We start from the raw sequence: 20,889 nt of genomic DNA, 5'->3' as shown, positions 1-20,889 counted from the left end.
GTCATGCATATTAACCAATGACTTAAATTCTGCCAAGTCACTGGTTTTCCTGGCTGGCTCAGGCAACCCATTCCATGCTCTTATAGCACTAGGGAAAGAGTTTTTGTACAAATTTGTCCTAGCATATGGGACGAGGAATGTGCCTTTATCTTTGTGTCTTTCTGAGTATTTTATTAAATTTTGTTTTTGTATTTGAAGATTATGGTTCAGTGTTTTATGTATGATTGCTACTTTACTTTTGCGACTTCTGTCCTGAAGGATTTCTAAATTTAGTGATTTAACTAAAGATGTCTAGTCAAATGTGACTATTCGTTTGTTTTGAATCTCATTGCTCTATTTTGTGTCTGTTCCAGTTTCTTAATGTTTTCTTGAGTTGAGGGGTCCCAAACAGAGGATGCATATTCCATTATTGGCATAACCAAAGTTAAATAACTTTTTAGTTTTATGTCCTTTTTTGATTTATAGAAATTTCTTTTATTAAACCCTAATCCTTTGATTTTTTGATAGTTTCATCAATATGGGGATTCCTTGACAGTTTTTCATTTATTATAACACCTAGGTATTTTGCGTTTTTAGTCTGTGTTACTGGTTTACCATGAATAAGATAAGTGGAATTAATTTGTTTTAGATTTTTTTGTTACTCTAATAACTGACATTTTTCTGGGTGGAAAGACATGCTCCAATTTGATTCCCATTTCTGTAATTCATCTAATCTTTTTGTAAAATTTTGTTCCTGACAGTTTCACTTGACATCTTTCAAACAAAATCACATTAAATAAAGAAAAAAAAAAGTAGTTGAATGATATTTTTATTTTAAGAACTTTTGCACATAATTTAAACAAAATTTTACATACTTTAGTGGTTTGTACAACCATTTCAAGTGTTGTATCTACATAATGAGAAAATGATGAATGAAAGCTATTTAACAGCTGATAACAACAAATTTCAATAATACAATAATATTTTGGAAAACAATGTTTAAATGCTTTTCATTTCAATATAAATTAAAATTAGTGTGTACATGTAAAATTTAAATTTTGATTCTCAAAAACTAGCTTGCAAAATAAACCCAACACACACTTTGGCATCACATCATGCTTAAAAAAAATGTAAATGTCAACAATAGACAAGTCCCCCCAAAAAGTGCCCTGTTTAAGAAATGCCTCTTTGAGATAATGAATTAAACAATATATAAACACTATCTGGACAAGTTATTTATCTGAACAAAGCATCTTTTGTATCTCTACTATAATGTACTAGACCTAGTTTAGGAAACAGTAATCATACATTTAACAATATAATACAGTATATATAAAAACATTTTTAAAATGAAATTTTATTATAAAACATTTTTAAACAATGGATAGCACATGCACATATTTCTAAAATTCTTGTCCAATATACATGAAGTAAAGAGCTTTCCAATCAAGATTCATCATTGCCAATGAAAAATAATCTGAGGGTAAAAAAAAAAGAAAGAAAGAAAGAAATGTTTTTTAAATTATTTCTAATAGGTTCAACCTGGAATAACCATCTTCTGATTAGAATACATAAACCAAATCTAGAGCACAAATAGGAATTACGAGAAATAATTTAATTTATTTAGTGCTGTTAAACATAATGTCTCAAAGTGACAGTTTGCATCAAAGATTGCATGACCATGCTTGATACAGAACTCAAGCTTGGCCTATAATACTTACTGATGCCTAGTGTAGTAACAAGAAAAATAGGTCCTACATTTATTTTTAAAAATATTCTAAGATTAATGCTACTGGAAAAAGTTCTTCCTTATGAAGGAATGGTGCACTGCCTAGGATTCTCATGCTTTGATTTCCACTCTGAAAATTAAAATCCTAGAAATATTAAAAATTATCAAAGACAATACAAAATTTGCAATGTCGTAATTCATAGTTAAAAAAAAAATAAATTCTAAAATGTTAAGTGAAATATTTTAAAATTGATTTTGACATCCATCTTATATAATATCTTGTCATTTCCTGTTTTTCTTCTAGCAAAACATAGACTGCCCTGTAAAATTTAGTAAGCTCATAAATTAATCACTCATGTATTTAGCCAGTCAGCCAAGACTGTTGCCCAGGATGTGGCATTCGAGGAGCCATACATGAGCTAGGTAGTTGAGACATATAGGTAAATGACTATTCTTAAGTTGAAAGAATATGGCTGTCATTCACTTTTCTCACTACCCTACACCCCGGGTTAGTAGTTAGTAAAAAAACAAGGCTGTCCGCGTCGATCTATAGCGAAATTTCATTGCGCAACGGATTGCAATGGTAGCAATCACATTCGGCGAGTCACATTTGCTTCTAAATTGACTTAAAGCTCACAACCAAACATAATAGCCAGTCACACGTGCTTCTAATTTCTTTCAAAGCTCACAATCTAACCTAACGGCCAGTCACACATGCTTTTAATTTCTTTCAAAGCTCACAATCTAACCTAACATTCCATCCTTGCATCTGCCTTTCGGTCAAAGCAAACAATGCATTTACTATTTCTATTGGTCACTGTCATCGGCATTAGTAAGGTTAATAGCATGCACACACAAAGAAAAAAAAACAACATGCACAATAAGAATTTCTTTCTACAGAAGATTCTGAAAAAAAGACCAAAAGTACATTATTTTTTTATCTGGTATATATATGAGATAATTCAAAAATATTTTCTTAAATCTAGAAATCTGAAAAAAAGGACTAAATATAAAAAAAGGATTTGTCATAATTGTAATCACGAATGGCAAGATTTCCTTAAATGCACACGTTCATATGTTCCTTGAGTGTGACTTAATTATTGTTACAGAAGATTCTGAAAATAAGACCAAAAGTATATTATTTTTTTTATCTGGTATATATATGAGATAATTCAAAAATATTTTCTTAAATCTAGAAATCTGAAAAAAAGGACTAAATATAAAAAAAGGATGTCATAATTGTAATCACGAATGGCGATATTTCCTTTGAATGGCGATATGTTCCTTGAGTGCGTTGCATCACAAGCGGCGATATTTCCTTTGATGGACACGTTCATATGTTCCTTGAGTGTGACTTAATTATTGTTACAAACGTTCAATCGGAATATAAATGAAGACGTCTAACACAGTTATACATCCGTATGAATTTCTTTTTTAAGCACTCAATGATTTCACTGGGAATAGCAAATACATTTTGATCACCACATTAAATGCAGAGGTCAAAGACCTGCTAATTATCACACAATTGTACACAAATGTTTGTAGATATCCTCATTACAATTCAATAAAGTTGTTACAAAACCTCACTGGTTACATCACTTCACAGTGTCTCAATGGATAAGAAATGAGCGTGATACAACGACACAAATCCCAACTGTTCCTGCACAATCATCATATATCTGATGGCTTCTATTTTCATCCTTTTTTTATTTTAACATTTGTTTTGCAAACGTGCATCAGTTGAATAGCTGGAGCCCAATAAAAAGTTTCAGGCTTGCATTTTCGGCTGACTCCTGTTTTGAGCTTGTCGACCGACAACTTCATTTTGATAAACTGACTGCAACGAATTTTTACGATGGCGTCGTGTTAAATCTATTGAAGGTGGTCTACAAGCATCCGGTTTGAGGGCTGAATCAGCCTCACAAACTTCGCACTCAACTAATGTTGAGTGAGTTGAATCAGCCTCAAAGCTTGCACTCAACTAATTATGTCCCAACTATTATTCAACTGAACTGAAATAACCGGTTATTTCACAAACTCATTCTTCTATGATATTTTTATAATGCCTTTAAACATTCCAAGTTATGATGATGCTTTGTCCAAGGCATTGTAGCACGTGAAAAAAAGCAAAACAAGAAAAAGGATGTGCACTGCTGGGTTGTCTACAAATGCACACAGACATAACCAACTATTTTGTCTTGGATCAACAATTCAATTGATGACTATATTACTACATCTAGTCCTCAGCTAAAAATCCTCATGTTTAAAACATAATACAATATCCTTTCCTATAAGTACAAAGATGGCCACCGAGACCGATCTTCTTTGAAAAAATTCTCAACTACATCCTTTTAACATGAAGATGGCTAAAGAGCCCAGTCTTCACTTTTAAAATTCCTACGTTAATCATTCCTATGAACACGAAGATGGCTAAGGAGTCCAGTCTTCGCTTTTAAAATTCCTCCATTAATCATTCCTATAAACACGAAGATGGCTAAGGAGTCCAGTCTTCGATTTTAAAAGTCCTCCGTTAATCATTCCTATGAACACGAAGATGGCTAAAGAGTCTGGTCTTCGCTTTTGAAAAGTCCTAAGCTAAACATAGTAAAGTCATCAATTAAATGTGCTTTCTCCACAACTATTTAGTTGGTCTGCAAGTACAAATGTTGATTAGTGTGCGTTGCATCACGAGCAGCGATTTTTCCTTTGATGGACACGTTCATATGTTCCTTGAGTGTGACTTAATTATTGTTACAAACCTTCCATCGGAATATAAATGAAGACGTCTAACACAGTTATACATCCTTATGAATTTCTTTTTTAAGCACTCAAAGAATGATTTCACTGGGAATTGCAAATACATTTTGATCACCACATTATGTGCAGAGATGAAAAATCTGCGAATTATCACACATTTGTACACAAACGTTTGTAGATATCCTCATCACAATTAAATAGAGATGTTTCGAAACATCACTGGTTACATCGCTTCACAATGTCTCAGTGGATGAGAGATGAGCGTGATACAAACGACACAAATCCCAACTGTTCCTGCACAATCATCATATATCTGATGGCTTCTATTTTCATCCTTTTTTTTATTTTAACATTTGTTTTGCAAACGTGCATCAGTTGAATAGCTGGAGCCCAATAAAAAGTTTTAGGCTTGCATTTTCGGCTGACTCCTGTTTTGAGCTTGTCGACAGACAACTTCATTTTGATAAACTGACTGCAACGAATTTTTACGATGGCGTCGTGTTAAATCTATTGAAGGTGGTCTACAAGCATCCGGTTTGAGGGCTGAATCAGCCTCACAAACTTCGCACTCAACTAATGTTGAGTGAGTTGAATCAGCCTCAAAGCTTGCACTCAACTAATTATGTCCCAACTATTATTCAACTGAACTGAAATAACCGGTTATTTCACAAACTCATTCTTCTATGATATTTTTATAATGCCTTTAAACATTCCAAGTTATGATGATGCTTTGTCCAAGGCATTGTAGCACGTGAAAAAAAGCAAAACAAGAAAAAGGATGTGCACTGCTGGGTTGTCTACAAATGCACACAGACATAACCAACTATTTTGTCTTGGATCAACAATTCAATTGATGACTATATTACTACATCTAGTCCTCAGCTAAAAATCCTCATGTTTAAAACATAATACAATATCCTTTCCTATAAGTACAAAGATGGCCACCGAGACCGATCTTCTTTGAAAAAGTCCTCAACTACATCCTTTTAACATGAAGATGGCTAAAGAGCCCAGTCTTCACTTTTAAAATTCCTACGTTAATCATTCCTATGAACACGAAGATGGCTAAGGAGTCCAGTCTTCGCTTTTAAAATTCCTCCATTAATCATTCCTATAAACACGAAGATGGCTAAGGAGTCCAGTCTTCGCTTTTAAAAGTCCTCCATTAATCATTCCTATGAACACGAAGATGGCTAAAGAGTCCGGTCTTCGCTTTTGAAAAGTCCTAAGCTAAACATAGTAAAGTCATCAATTAAATGTGTTTTCTCCGCAACTATTTAGTTGGTCTGCAAGTACAAATGTTGATTAGTGTGCGTTGCATCACGAGCGGCGATATTTCCTTTGATGGACAGGTTCTTATGTTCCTTGAGTGTGACTTAATTATTGTTACAAACCTTCCATCGGAATATAAATGAAGACGTCTAACACAGTTATACATCCGTATGAATTTCTTTTTTAAGCACTCAAAGAATGATTTCACTGTGAATTGCAAATACATTTAGATCACCAGATTAAGTGTAGAGTCTCAATGAATGAGAGATGAGTGTGATACAAATGACAACCCCAAATGTTCCTACACAATTATATACATGTAATGGATTACATCTTTTTTTTTTACATTTGTTTTGCCAATGTGCATTGAATATCTGGAGCCAAATAAATAGATGCATCATGAGCGGCAACATTTCATTTGGTGGAAACGTTCATACTGATTGTTCATTGAATGTGTTAGGGTTAGGATTTTTTGCATGCAATTGTATATCATATCACATGGAATAGTAGATTTTTTTTTTCACATTAACATTAACTCCCAACATGAAAATATAATTTTTCCACACCTTAGAAATGAAACAGTTTAAGAGTATTCAAGTCAACTTAATATGTCATTATATTGCACATAATCACAAGAAACCATGAATGTTTTTTGTCACACTATCACACACTGAAGAATTGAAAAAGTTTATTTAGTTAAAGATCTACATGAAGTCAAGTCAACTTGTTTATGCAATAGTACATCATATCACTGTGAATTGCAGATCCTTTTTTTTTGTCCAATTAAGTACTGGGGTGTAAAGACCATGCACATTAACACATAGTTGCTACAATAGTAACTTGAATCATCCCAATCTCCAGTAACTTGAATCATCCCAATCTCCAAGTGGCAAAATGAAAGTTGATGGTGATTCACAACTTTTCATTTTTGTGTTTGAATTCCATATTTAGAATACATTACTATTGAATTAATCCAAATGACAAAGAATCCAATTCCATTATTCCATTATTTGTTGAAATATATTTACATTTATACAGTTGGAATTATTTCAGAGCAATTCAGTTTTTCTGAAAAATTTAATAGGAACATCCACATATTTTAACTGAAATTAAAATGGTATATCACTAAGTTTAACAAATAAAAATTCAGTTTACTTTCATAACTAGACACTACTAAAACAAATACAATACAAATTTCTTTAACTAGACAGGTGAACTTACAAGTTGTGTATGAAGTTGTTATGTGTTTGTGAAGTAATTACTGACATCATAATATACAAAACAAATACAGGAACCATGCATACATATACAACATACAACTAATGCAGGATATTTAAAGTATCATGCACATACAACATACAACTAACACAGTATATTTAAAGTAACATCCACAAACAACATACAACTAATGCAGGATCATCATTTTACACAAAATAAATGCTGTGAAGTATAAGAATATTTCTTACCTTATTCTGACTATGGCTCCATTTGAAGAAATGGCAGATGAACTTTAAATAAAACATGTTGATCATTTGTAGATCAGTAGAATCTTTTCACAGTGAGAGAGATGTTTAATGTTCCTCCTGCAGCCTTGAAATGTTCATCCTTTTTCCTTGACCTCATGTTTAATAGACCATTTAGTCCCTAGTTGATTTGAAAAAAACTCACAGTTTAACAGATATATATCACATCTAAATGCATTACCATATAATGCAGTATTGATAAAATAGTGCAACTAAATATTTTTTTTCAAATAATTAATTTAAAAAATTTAAATCTAATGCAAACAAATAAATAAAAAACTTGAAAAACAGAGCTAGTTTAAAAATACTTCAAATATCTTTAGTATAAGTACAAGTTTTAAAAATACCTAATTTCCCAAGTTGGCCTTATAAGCTGCTATATCTGGACTTTTCTTTAAAAACATTTTCAGAAAAAAACAAACACTATACAGATCTGGCTTTTGTTTTGTGCTTTCATTCTAAACTAGCTCTGATTGTCTGAAAGTTTAAGAAACTATTGCTAGGGTCCTAAAACATACAACAGAATTAGGCGCATAGTGTAAAAACAATGTATCCTAAACAAGAAGCTTTTGGGTTATAGAGTAGAAAAATATTTATTACCTTGATCTGTAGATCAGTAGATAAACTTATGGCAATCAAGGCATCAGTGGAGAATCAGTGCACAATGATTGAGCCACTAACCCACAGATCAGCAACATGTAGTGTGTGTCTTTAAAAAAAAAAACCCTGAAATGTTGAAGCAAATTTACAAATTGAAAGAAAAATGGCAATAATATATTTTAAAAAAAAAAAAGGAAACACAGTAATTGCCCTTGCCCATGTGTATAAATTTTTCTCCCTAATTATTTTCCACATTCTGACAGAATTGTTAATGTTTCAATTCCACCCTGTTATGATTAAACTTCAAAAACATTTTTGTTTGTAATCAGAAAACGTTACATTTTGGTATAGAATTATAGGACAATGCATGCTCTTTTTATATAATACAGTATACTTTCTAAAAACAAAAATATATATATAATAAATTGTCAACCTTACAAATCAGAGGGTAAGTTATTATGAAAATGTATGCACTATTCAAACATTCTTACAGTAAATGTGAAGCAGCTCTTGCGTGATTAAGTACACCACTTTATAAAAGTTTACATTTTGGTCCTAATTGATTCCCTTTAGAAGAAAATGTATCTTATAAACCTAAAACTAGAGCAATATCTGAAAATTTGCTGGCCAAACAACCCATGGTTAACCATTGACCATAGAAACAGTTGAGCTTAACACTATCTGACCTATGATCAGATGGTCTGAAACAAGTACTCTAAAACTCTAGACATTGTGTTTTTATAATAGATTTTTTATATGTTATAAAAATTTTTATTTTTTTTTTTCATTTTGCTAAAAGATATTTGACTGGTACACTAGAATTCAACTCACCTATTGTTCTTAGAGAATTACCTAAGTAACCTTGGACACAAACTTGATCTCCTTGGCCTTGGGCTGACATATCCAGACTCCTGAAGTGATTGAAGTACAGTAAAGTACTACCATTGCAAGAAAGGTGTACACACTGTTTGGCAGAGTGACTTGGCAATGAAGACTTGTATATCATAGGGGTGCATTGCTGATAGCTGGTACCCAGAAAACAGTTTAGATCACATTATCTTATTTGATTGGCCTAAATTTTAAACTAATAAATGCCTTTTAACATTATATTAGTTATGATGATGCATTGTTCAAGGCTTAGTTATGCATCAAATAAACTTGATCACTATAACAAGAAGGTTGTTTAGCAAACTAAATACCTATAGCTTTTATTATTTTTTTCTATAGTAAAATTTGTGTTGTGAATGAAAATAAAACTTTGTACTCACTGTGTAGCCATCTTCATAGTGAGAGAGATGAACTAGACACACCAAACATTTGTTAATATGTAGTACAGGATTATGCTAAACAAATCTGAAACTTGACCAAAACACTGAAAAATGGTAGAGAAATATGTAAATTATTTTAGAATTAGCAGTCAAAGAAAAAAAAAGTAAGTCTTACTTAAGCCTTGAAAGCTTTAATTCATAAAAATGCCAATGAGAAAACTGTTATCTGATAGCAGATTACCAAGGAATATTTGTTGCTTGGTTGACAAATTGGTACTGTTGGCAGCAGAGAATGTGTGCTTGTTAAGCTGATGATATATGGAAACATCATATACTGAGCTAGAATATCTCTTAAATACAATATTATATCTCATGGTATTTTAAAAAAATGTCGTTTCCATGGAAACAATAGTTAAGCCTATAAGTATTACATAGTTTGACTAATTATGTTAAATAAGATATGAAGGAAAAATACTTGCCCTATAATTGGAGTTTCCATGATGTTTACCTCTAGTTTCAATTACCTGGCCTGTCTATTTACAGCTTTGGCTATTTATCTCCCAGGCTAAAAGTTGAATCAATACTTAACATCTTGAACTATTTAAAAAAACACTGCAAGCTAAATAAATAATTTGATAATTACAGATTAAGAGACAAGTGTTATCTGAATTCAACCAGATATCAAATAGCTGAGCATTTAAGTAAATAAATTGCATGTAAAAAAAATTGCTTAAAATTAATCACTATACACTTGTAAGGCAATATCTGTAGTTTCATAGTTTTGAAAAATAAGTTTATTGTTATGTATACATTTGAAACTAATTACCATAAGGCTAAGAGATAACAGAAAACATGTATTCTTAAATTGTTAGGAAAATATTTAAAACATGTTCAATTAGCATGCAATAAAAAAGCAACAAAAAAAAAAAAAAAAAGCAATTAAAATATACAAATACATAGAAATAATATACTTGCTTTGATAGATCTGTAGTAAGAAACTGGTTCTTATATAACATATATGAAAAGAAACTAAGTAAATTTAAAGTAATTAAATTGTAACATTTGGAAAGGACCACTTGCCTTAAGAAACATTTGCTACAAGCTTGCTACAATTTTGATTATATGTGCTTTTTATTTCTCAGATGTCTCTTAGTCCTAGTTCTCATAATCTGTATTCATGCTCCATTACTAGATCACCAGGCTGTAAATTGCATTAGGAACTGAAAATGTTATAAAATATGAGAATGTGAATATATTGCTAAGGCTGCAGAGAAAGACTATATTGTCAAGATACTGATTTTATTATAAAGTTAGTAAGGCTAAACCTGAGATTATCTATCTCAATAAATGATACATCAGTCATAATGAGGCTTTTCTAATATGCATATATTTAAAACTAGTTTCCAAAAACTAAGATAACAAAAGTATTATGTTAATATTAAAAACAGGTCTAATTAGTAGGCGGTATCAATACAAAGTAAAAAAAACAAACTATACAATTGAAAGCTTACTTACTGTGCTGCTCTATATCTATATATACCAATTGCCTGCCTATTCTTTATTTAACAAGCATCAAAAGAAACTTAAGTCTAAATTATAAAAAACATAGTATTTGAAGTAATACTTGTCTTTAAAAAAACAAACTTGATCACCCATCACAACACCCTCACCTGTTCCTTTAGTCTGTTGGCCTGTTGGGGCTCCACATGATCTGTTGACTGTCCTCCTTCACTGCACTCAAAGTCTGTACACAATCTTGTTCTGAACATTTTTAATGTGACATGAAGCTTGTGTTGAAGCTTTGGCTGCTAACAAATAAAAAGTTTTATTTCATTATTTCGAGATGCTGTTAAACTTTATATTATTATACTCCTAAATCTATGTTGCACATCAAGCATAAAGAAGTTCAACCATTGTTATGCATATATTTTTAATTACAAAATGTTCTATAAAATCAGAACATTATTCTTTAAATGTTATATAAACACTGAAAATAGATTCTCAAATTGCATGCAAAAAAAAAACACAAAAAAACAAAGAATAAAACTGAAACATTCAAAAAAAATACATGCCTTGCTAGATCAGTAGTTTCACAGCTTTCCTGTTCTTAATTAGCATAAACCAAAAGAAACTATGAAATGAAATGTAAAATGCCTAAAGCATATTGAATAGATTACTTGCCTTAAATAACACTTTGTGGCATAGCACTTAACACATGTTTCACCTTCTGGCCAGTTCCTCACAAGTGATGGTTCTAATCATCTGATAACTAGACATTGATCTGAAAATGTTCCAAATTGTAATTATGATAATGAATACATAAAACATTAGTCTATGAAATCATCAGAGTTGTTTAGTTTAAGTATGTTTGAAGATAAAATTTCAACTTAACTATTAAAACCTTTTTTTTTTAAAATAGATCTATAAAAACTATATGGAGCAAAATGAGTAATTATCTTACAATTATTCTTAAAATAATATTAATTATTCTTAAAATAATAATTAAAAACATGCTCAATTTGCATGCAATAACACAAAAGATAAAGCAACACACACACAAAAAGAATGAAACTTATAAAGATACTTGCTTTGCTAGATCGGTAGTTTCATAGCTTGACCTTGCTTATTAAGAAAACTATGACACAATGACATTAAATTCAAAATAGTTAAAATTCTAGATTTGTAAATGACTTACGTCCCTTAAAGAATGCTGGCATCTTTGATACACCAATTTTTTATAGTGTTTTTATTTCTTGTCTGTTTCTCAAAGGTAATAATCTCTAGCAATCTGTATGATGTTCCCTTTTTATATTACAAAGAAGAGATCTGTGTTTTGATCTGAAAAACAAAATCTGCAAGGTTAAAAACTATTTACTACAACACTCCTGTTTAAAATATAATGGACCTCATTCAAACAACATTCAGCCACGTGGTGCTCTATCTCTTCTATATAATTTACAATCTCATGTTTAATTCATGATGGTTGTCACGTGACAGTTTTTTTCGTTGTTTTATCAATAAGATCATGTGACTAAATGTTGTTTGTTTACGATTGGTGAATGAGGTCCATTGGTGTTAAATTTTCTTAAGCACTAGATCAAAGTAATATTTCTAGCATACCAAGCACCATCTTTAATGCAAAGGGTATGGATGTGTTGGCACCATCTTTAATACAAAGGACTGTGAAGGTTATGAATAAGTACACACAGCCTTTAATACAAAGGACTGTGAAGGTTATGAATAAGTACACACAGCCTTTAATACAAAGGACTGTGAAGGTTATGAATAAGTACACACAGCCTTTAATACAAAGGACTGTGAAGGTTATGAATAAGTACACACAGCCTTTAATACAAAGGACTGTGAAGGTTATGAATAAGTACACACAGCCTTTAATACAAAGGACTGTGAAGGTTATGAATAAGTACACACAGCCTTTAATACAAACGCTATGGGTGTGTAGGCACCATCTTGAATACAAAGGTTATGGATGACTGACACCATCTTCAATACAAATGTTATGGATGGAGTGACACCATCTTGAATACAAAGGTTATGGATGACTGACACCATCTTCAATACAAATGTTATGGATGGAGTGACACCATCTTGAATACAAAGGTTATGGATGACTGACACCATCTTCAATACAAATGTTATGGATGGAGAGACACCATCTTCAATACAAATGTTATGGATGGAGAGACACCATCTTCAATACAAATGTTATGGATGGAGAGACACCATCTTAAATACAAATGTTATGGATGGAGAGACACCATCTTGAATACAAATGTTATGGATGGAGAGACACCATCTTCAATACAAATGTTATGGATGAGTGACACCATCTTTCATACAAATGTTAAGGGTGTGTAGGCACATCTTGAATACAAAGACAAAGGTTATGGATGAGTGACACCATCTTGAATACAAATGTTATGGAGGAGTGACACCATCTTTAATACAAATGTTATGGAGGAGTGACACCATCTTTAATATGTAGGTTATGGATGAGTGACACCATCTTTAATACAAATGTTATGGATGTGTGACACCATCTTTAATACAAATGTTATGGAGAAGTGACACCATCTGTAATACAAATGTTATGGATGAGTGACACCATCTTGAATACAAATGTTATGGAGGAGTGACACCATCTTTAATACAAATGTTATGGATGAGTGACACCATCTTTAATACAAATGTTATGGAGAAGTGACACCATCTTTAATACAAATGTTATGGATGAGTGACACCATCTTTAATACAAATGTTATGGATGAGTGACACCATCTTTAATATGTAGGTTATGGATGAGTGACACAATCTTTAATATGTAGGTTATGGATGAGTGACACCATCTTGAATACAAAGATTATGGAGGAGTGACACCATCTTTAATATGTAGGTTATGGATGTGTGACACCATCTTTAATATGTAGGTTATGGATGTGTGACACCATCTTTAATATGTAGGTTATGGATGTGTGACACCATCTTTAATATGTAGGTTATGGATGAGTGACACCATCTTTAATATGTAGGTTATGGATGAGTGACACCATCTTTAATACAAATGTTATGGATGTGTGACACCATCTTTAATACAAATGTTATGGAGAAGTGACACCATCTGTAATACAAATGTTATGGATGAGTGACACCATCTTTAATATGTAGGTTATGGATGAGTGACACCATCTTTAATATGTAGGTTATGGATGAGTGACACCATCTTGAATACAAAGATTATGGAGGAGTGACACCATCTTTAATATGTAGGTTATGGATGAGTGACACCATCTTTAATATGTAGGTTATGGATGTGTGACACCATCTTTAATATGTAGGTTATGGATGTGTGACACCATCTTTAATATGTAGGTTATGTATGAGTGACACCATCTTTAATATGTAGGTTATGGATGAGTGACACCATCTTTAATACAAATGTTATGGATGTGTGACACCATCTTTAATACAAATGTTATGGAGAAGTGACACCATCTGTAATACAAATGTTATGGATGAGTGACACCATCTTGAATACAAATGTTATGGAGGAGTGACACCATCTTGAATACAAATGTTATGGATGAGTGACACCATCTTTAATACAAATGTTATGGAGAAGTGACACCATCTTTAATACAAATGTTATGGAGGAGTGACACCATCTTTAATACAAATGTTATGGATGAGTGACACCATCTTTAATATGTAGGTTATGGATGAGTGACACCATCTTGAATACAAAGATTATGGAGGAGTGACACCATCTTTAATACAAATGTTATGGAGAAGTGACACCATCTTTAATATGTAGGTTATGGATGAGTGACACCATCTTTAATATGTAGGTTATGGATGTGTGACACCATCTTTAATATGTAGGTTATGGATGTGTGACACCATCTTTAATACAAATGTTATGGAGAAGTGACACCATCTTTAATATGTAGGTTATGGATGTGTGACACCAACTTTAATATGTAGGTTATGGATGTGTGACACCATCTTTAATATGTAGGTTATGGATGTGTGACACCATCTTTAATATGTAGGTTATGGATGTGTGACACCATCTTTAATATGTAGGTTATGGATGTGTGACACCATCTTTAATATGTAGGTTATGGATGTGTGACACCATCTTTAATATGTAGGTTATGGATGTGTGACACCATCTTTAATACAAATGTTATGGAGAAGTGACACCATCTTTAATGTGTAGGTTATGGATGTGTGACACCATCTTTAATATGTAGGTTATGGATGTGTGACACCATCTTTAATACAAATGTTATGGAGAAGTGACACCATCTTTAATATGTAGGTTATGGAGGAGTGACACCATCTTTAATACAAATGTTATGGAGAAGTGACACCATCTTTAATATGTAGGTTATGGAGGAGTGACACCATCTTTAATACAAATGTTATGGAGAAGTGACACCATCTTTAATACAAATGTTATGGAGAAGTGACACCATCTTTAATACAAATGTTATGGAGAAGTGACACCATCTTTAATACAAATGTTATGGAGAAGTGACACCATCTTTAATACAAATGTTATGGAGAAGTGACACCATCTTTAATACAAATGTTATGGAGGAGTGACACCATCTTTAATACAAATGTTATGGAGGAGTGACACCATCTTTAATACAAATGTTATGGAGGAGTGACACCATCTTTAATACAAATGTTATGGAGGAGTGACACCATCTTTAATACAAATGTTATGGAGGAGTGACACCATCTTTAATACAAATGTTATGGAGGAGTGACACCATCTTTAATACAAATGTTATGGAGGAGTGACACCATCTTTAATACAAATGTTATGGAGGAGTGACACCATCTTTAATACAAATGTTATGGGTGAGTGACACCATCTTTAATACAAATGTTATGGAGGAGTGACACCATCTTTAATACAAATGTTATGGATGAGTGACACCATCTTTAATACAAATGTTATGGAGGAGTGACACCATCTTTAATACAAATGTTATGGGTGAGTGACACCATCTTTAATACAAATGTTATGGGTGAGTGACACCATCTTTAATACAAATGTTATGGATGAGTGACACCATCTTTAATACAAATGTTATGGAGAAGTGACACCATCTTTAATACAAATGTTATGGGTGAGTGACACCATCTTTAATACAAATGTTATGGGTGAGTGACACCATCTTTAATATGTAGGTTATGGATGAGTGACACCATCTTTAATACAAATGTTATGGAGGAGTGACACCATCTTTAATACAAATGTTATGGAGAAGTGACACCATCTTTAATACAAATGTTATGGAGAAGTGACACCATCTTTAATACAAATGTTATGGAGGAGTGACACCATCTTTAATACAAATGTTATGGGTGAGTGACACCATCTTTAATACGTAGGTTATGGATGAGTGACACCATCTTCTAATATGTAGGTTATGGATGTGTGACACCATCTTTAATACAAATGTTATGGAGGAGTGACACCATCTTTAATACAAATGTTATGGGTGAGTGACACCATCTTTAATACGTAGGTTATGGATGAGTGACACCATCTTCTAATATGTAGGTTATGGATGTGTGACACCATCTTTAATGCATAAGTTATGGATGAGTGACACCATCTTTAATACAAATGTTGTGGATGTGTGACACCATCTTTAATACTAATGTTATGGATGTGTAGGCCTGCAGTATTTCACATGGCTATGCAGACCAAGTTGTCCAATGCATATTTCGAAACAAATGAACAACTTAAGACCCAAAATCTAAACTAAGTAACTAGTTATGTTATTAGGGCAGCATTTTCTTTTCGCAAATAGTTAGGCTATACAGAAGGGGTTCTCAACCTGTGGGTGGCGACCCCTTTGGGTGTCTAATGACCATTTGCCAGTGGTAGCCTAAGACCATTGGAAACAGTTTTTCGTAACTTTTACATTGAATTTTTTTTTGGTCATTTCTTATGTGTTGTAGTAAACACATTTGTACTAAAGATGGTAAACATTTACAATCTAATGAATACAGTATAGGGGTATCACTCAGAATCATTAATAGAATATTTCATCAAAAGATTGTGTCTAAGCTTTTGCGATTAGGATATCCAGTAATTTAACTTCAAAGCTCACAGAGTTTAAAAACCTAAATTCATTATCAAAACAGCAGACGTTTCCAATTCGGTTTCTCTCTGAATTGACAGATCTATGAAATCTCACACCATTGCCAAGGAGTTAAAATTGCTGGAGTTATGAATGGAGCTGAATTTGTGACTAAATTTAGTGCAATTTTCTTATCTAATGACTTTTCCCATTGAGAATAGTTCTGCTGATATTATTGATCAGGTAATTCAGGCAATATCTTCTCCACTTCCAATATTTAGTATCCAGTTTCATGAATTCACAGACGTTGCTAATTGTTCACAATTACTGGTTTACATGATTTTCAAGAGTTTCTATTTTACAAACTTATTGAAACAACCTCTCCTACAGCACGCTATATATTTAATAAAGTAGGCTCATTTCTTGGAAACTAAGATTTCTTGGGAAAAAAATTTGTGGTGGGTGTCTGCACAGAGATGGTGCTTTAACTTACTTTAAGTATGCTAGGACGTTGGTTTTTGATTTCAACGCAAGTAGCCCACAGGTAACAAAAAAACAACAGTAGTGTCAGTAGTTACTGTTTTCAGTGTTTACTAGATCCATATACAGATTAGATTTTTAGCCTTGAAATAGGCTAATATTAATAATATAGCCTACTAGATCTAGATCTTAGAATCTAGATCTATACTATCTATAGTAATAATATATGGGCATATTGAAGTGATATTCTGATATTGATACAGATCTAGAAAAAAAAAAGACCACTACGGCACTAGAAGAATCTAGATAACTAGACCTACATCTAGATCTAGATATTAGATAACTAGAATAACTAGATCTATATAGAATAATATAGATTCTAGATCAGCTAAGACTAAGTAAGAGCTAGATTATATACAGATAAGCTGGTATTACCGTTTAGCAAATTACTTTATTGTCTTTATCATTATGGTTGGCCTATGGCGCCTATGCCGTCTATACCCCTATAAGTTTAAGTATAGATCTAGTCTAGATCTATCATGTTATAGAAGTTATTGAATCTTTGACAGAATCAGGCCTACCTTCAACCGAAGATGTCACGAGATGACAAGAGATAGATATAAGATTATGGTAGATTAAAAGATTAGATCTAGATAAAAGGAGGGTCCCGTTTGAATGCTAGCAAACACATGGATCACTGTTCACTTGAGCATCAGTGGCGCCAGTGACTCAATAAGCTTCTGTGCCAAAACTTGATTTAAATCTAAAAGACGTAGGGATTGGTCAATTTTTCCCGAGACATGTGAAAATGTGTAGATTCTATGTTACATCCAGCACTAGCCCTAAGCCTACTAATTGTACACACCTTGACCGTGACCCCTCAATACACATACACACAATCTATTAACCTGTGGGCGGCAAACTCGTCAACCAAAAGAGAGAAATCTAAACAATACAAAATTGAAGTTTGATCAGAGTTACAAACTCAGTTTTATTGAAATAATTAGGATTTAAAGTACAATCTCGCGACTACCGGTACCTTTGTCTTAGGCTTGGGGGGGGGGGGGGGGCCTACATCAAATTAAACATAGTATCATACCAGGTCCGGATTTACCTAGAGGCAACACATGTTAGGATTTATCACAGCGCATTGAGCCTACATTTTCTATTTGTTAACAGCGCTTTATAACTAAAATTATCATTATCATTACTATTATTATTATTATTATATAGAGCCCCAAAACATATTTAGCAATGAAATAATCAGGACTTTGCCAGCTAGGGTTTAATTTGTATTGTTTTATTCTCTGCGCACTACGTGGCACATCCGAGCAACAGAGTGTCTTTGCTGAACGATTCGCTATGATGAAGGAGTGTTGAATTTATGTTGGCAGTGTAGAATGGAAGTTGTGTGAAGAGATAATAATAACAAATTTAGCTTTTATATAGCGCTACTTTCATGCTTGTAGGCTCTCAGTCAACAAAACTCTGCTCGAGTCCCCTTCATAGGTAGCCAAGCCAAGATAAGTTCAAGCGTAGGCTACTTAGCCTCTCGACCACGCTTCCCAGATGTGCCGACATATACGATGGCTAAATAAAACACTTATAAACATGTCGTACGCAGAGCATTGCAGAATAACATATGTCTCTGACACTCAATTATTGTCAAATGTTTGTTTGTCAAATGTTTGACATGTTTCGGATGTTCCTTCAGAGTTGAAGATAGTTTACTTCCTAGTCCAAACCTCCAGCATGACGACGGGAGCGGGCAGGGTTTGAACCCGGGACCATCGAGAAGTACGAACGACAGTCCAGCGCGCATACGGCACGACTAGGCAGCCATCCTCGTAAATAATCCCCCATCGTAAACGGGGGAGGGAAACAATCCCCCTAAACCCCTCCCCCCCCCCCCTCCTCCGAAATAAAATCCTGGCTTCGCCCACGGCGACTCGTGTCAATAAGTTAATTTAAGCACTTAACCCAGCGGTTCTCAACCTTTTATGCTCGGCGACCCATTTTTACAATCCCCCCACTTAGCCGCGACCCCCCCCCCCCCCCCCCCCCGCAGACACACACAGCAATAGAAGAAAAGACAATAACAATAACGTACCGTCAAAAAAAAAAATCAATGGTCTTACCATATCGCCCCCTTTCCAAAATGAAATCTTGGCTTTTTTGTTATCAAACATAAAACAAATAATCTAGTTTATTACCTACAATCACTGACTGAAAGTCTATATTGTTAATAACCAACGCTGATTGATTGATACACTACTTAATTACCTCCAATTCTCCAATCATTGATTGTTGATTGGTACATTACCTAATAGGCTATTTACATACAATTATTGATTGGTACACAGTACACAGCCATAAATTAAATATATTTTTTTAATCTAGGTTTTAAAGACATTTATTGAACTTGTTATCTTGTTCCTGATTGGATATTCTAACTCCCCCACAGCCTAGCGACGTCACCAAAACTTGACACTCAGACTTGGCAGGTAACAAGAGTTGTCTGCACGGATGCGCAGACGTCTGATGACCTTATTCTTTCCCTACGTGTACTAGCATGAGGTCAAGGTTATTAATGGTTGGAAATGTCGTTGCGTACTTGGTGTTGCTTTGCAAGAGACATGGAATATTTCCAACCCAATATTATTATGATACCGGTACTACAATAAATTGAAAAAAAAATCATATTCTTTTTGGTTACCATAGATTTATATTTTCCCGGTGATGACAAACCGAAAACTAAATTTTTAACATTGCTATAACAATTAGATCAATAATATTCCCCCCTCCCACGTCTAGATTCTAGACTAAATCTAGATCCATAACGCATAAAATAATAATAAGACTCTAAATTAAGTGGATCTTGTTGCGTAACCTTAACTTCGTATCTTATATATTACAAGCGTTACTTCAAATACGAGATAATTATGTCATATCGTGTGTCAATCTAGTACCAAGCGTCTGCAGTCAACCCCGCAACGTGTCATACAGCCCAAAAGTATCTCCGTGCTTCTACACAGCCATCGCGTGTGTCCATTAGCGCACGAGTTTCTTGTCAAAATAATGCCAACATTGGCAAGACTGCACTGGGTCGGAAATAAGGGAAGTAATTCAAGACATTATTATAGGTTAATGAAGTCCTGCTGACCACTTTAAAAAAAAAAATTATTATGATAATACCACTAAGTTCTCTGTGCTTGCTAAGTCCTTCCTTCAGAGAAAAGTATCAGTAAAAAGAGAAGAGGCAGACAGAGAAAAGATAAGATTTTAATTTTTACTGATCCAGTCTAATGGAAATTCAGTTTGACTACAATTGACAAGCTCAGCGAAACTACTGTACAAAAACAATATTGATTAAAAATTCGAACAACATTCACACACGAAACACATACACAACCAGCGCTTTATGACTATGTTCTTGTAACACTCTGACCGACAGTGGGATAAGAAAGCGACTAGAGAACAACATTAAAGAATGGACGTGCCTGTCTTTGAAAGCGATTCTATTCAAAACAAAGGACAGAGAGGGATGGAGGAGGAAGGTTGACCTATCATGAGTGGTGCCCCAATGGGCTAACAGACCAAGGGATAGGAGGAGGTCAAGAAAGGCGCCACGACAAATAGTTCAACGAGATTCC

At 33.4% G+C, this 20,889-nt stretch overlaps 2 long non-coding RNA genes across 4 annotated transcripts; both read right to left on the bottom strand.

The window, feature by feature from the left end:
- Window positions 1-794: 794 nt before the first annotated feature.
- Window positions 795-9,508, bottom strand: LOC129923520 (uncharacterized). 3 transcript variants are annotated; one of them, XR_008775487.1, is made up of 6 exons: window positions 9,304-9,508; window positions 9,129-9,232; window positions 8,692-8,885; window positions 7,861-7,969; window positions 7,204-7,381; window positions 795-1,456 (listed from the first exon to the last, which is right to left on the bottom strand). It is a non-coding gene; the product is annotated as an uncharacterized LOC129923520 (long non-coding RNA). The 3 variants fall into 3 exon arrangements; XR_008775486.1 differs by having other exon boundaries at window positions 7,861-7,986; window positions 9,304-9,507; XR_008775488.1 differs by having other exon boundaries at window positions 7,861-7,986; window positions 9,370-9,506.
- A 1,797-nt stretch (window positions 9,509-11,305) lies between these two features.
- LOC129923484 (uncharacterized) lies at window positions 11,306-18,101 on the bottom strand. Its single transcript, XR_008775454.1, has 3 exons — window positions 17,818-18,101; window positions 11,824-11,966; window positions 11,306-11,409 (listed from the first exon to the last, which is right to left on the bottom strand). It is a non-coding gene; the product is annotated as an uncharacterized LOC129923484 (long non-coding RNA).
- Window positions 18,102-20,889: the final 2,788 nt, after the last annotated feature.

Source organism: Biomphalaria glabrata, chromosome 16, assembly GCF_947242115.1.
Source record: "Biomphalaria glabrata chromosome 16, xgBioGlab47.1, whole genome shotgun sequence".
In the NCBI taxonomy this organism is placed as follows: Eukaryota; Metazoa; Mollusca; class Gastropoda; family Planorbidae; genus Biomphalaria; species Biomphalaria glabrata.
Note: the sequence above shows the minus strand (reverse complement) of the source record. Positions and strands in the feature narration are given on the sequence as shown.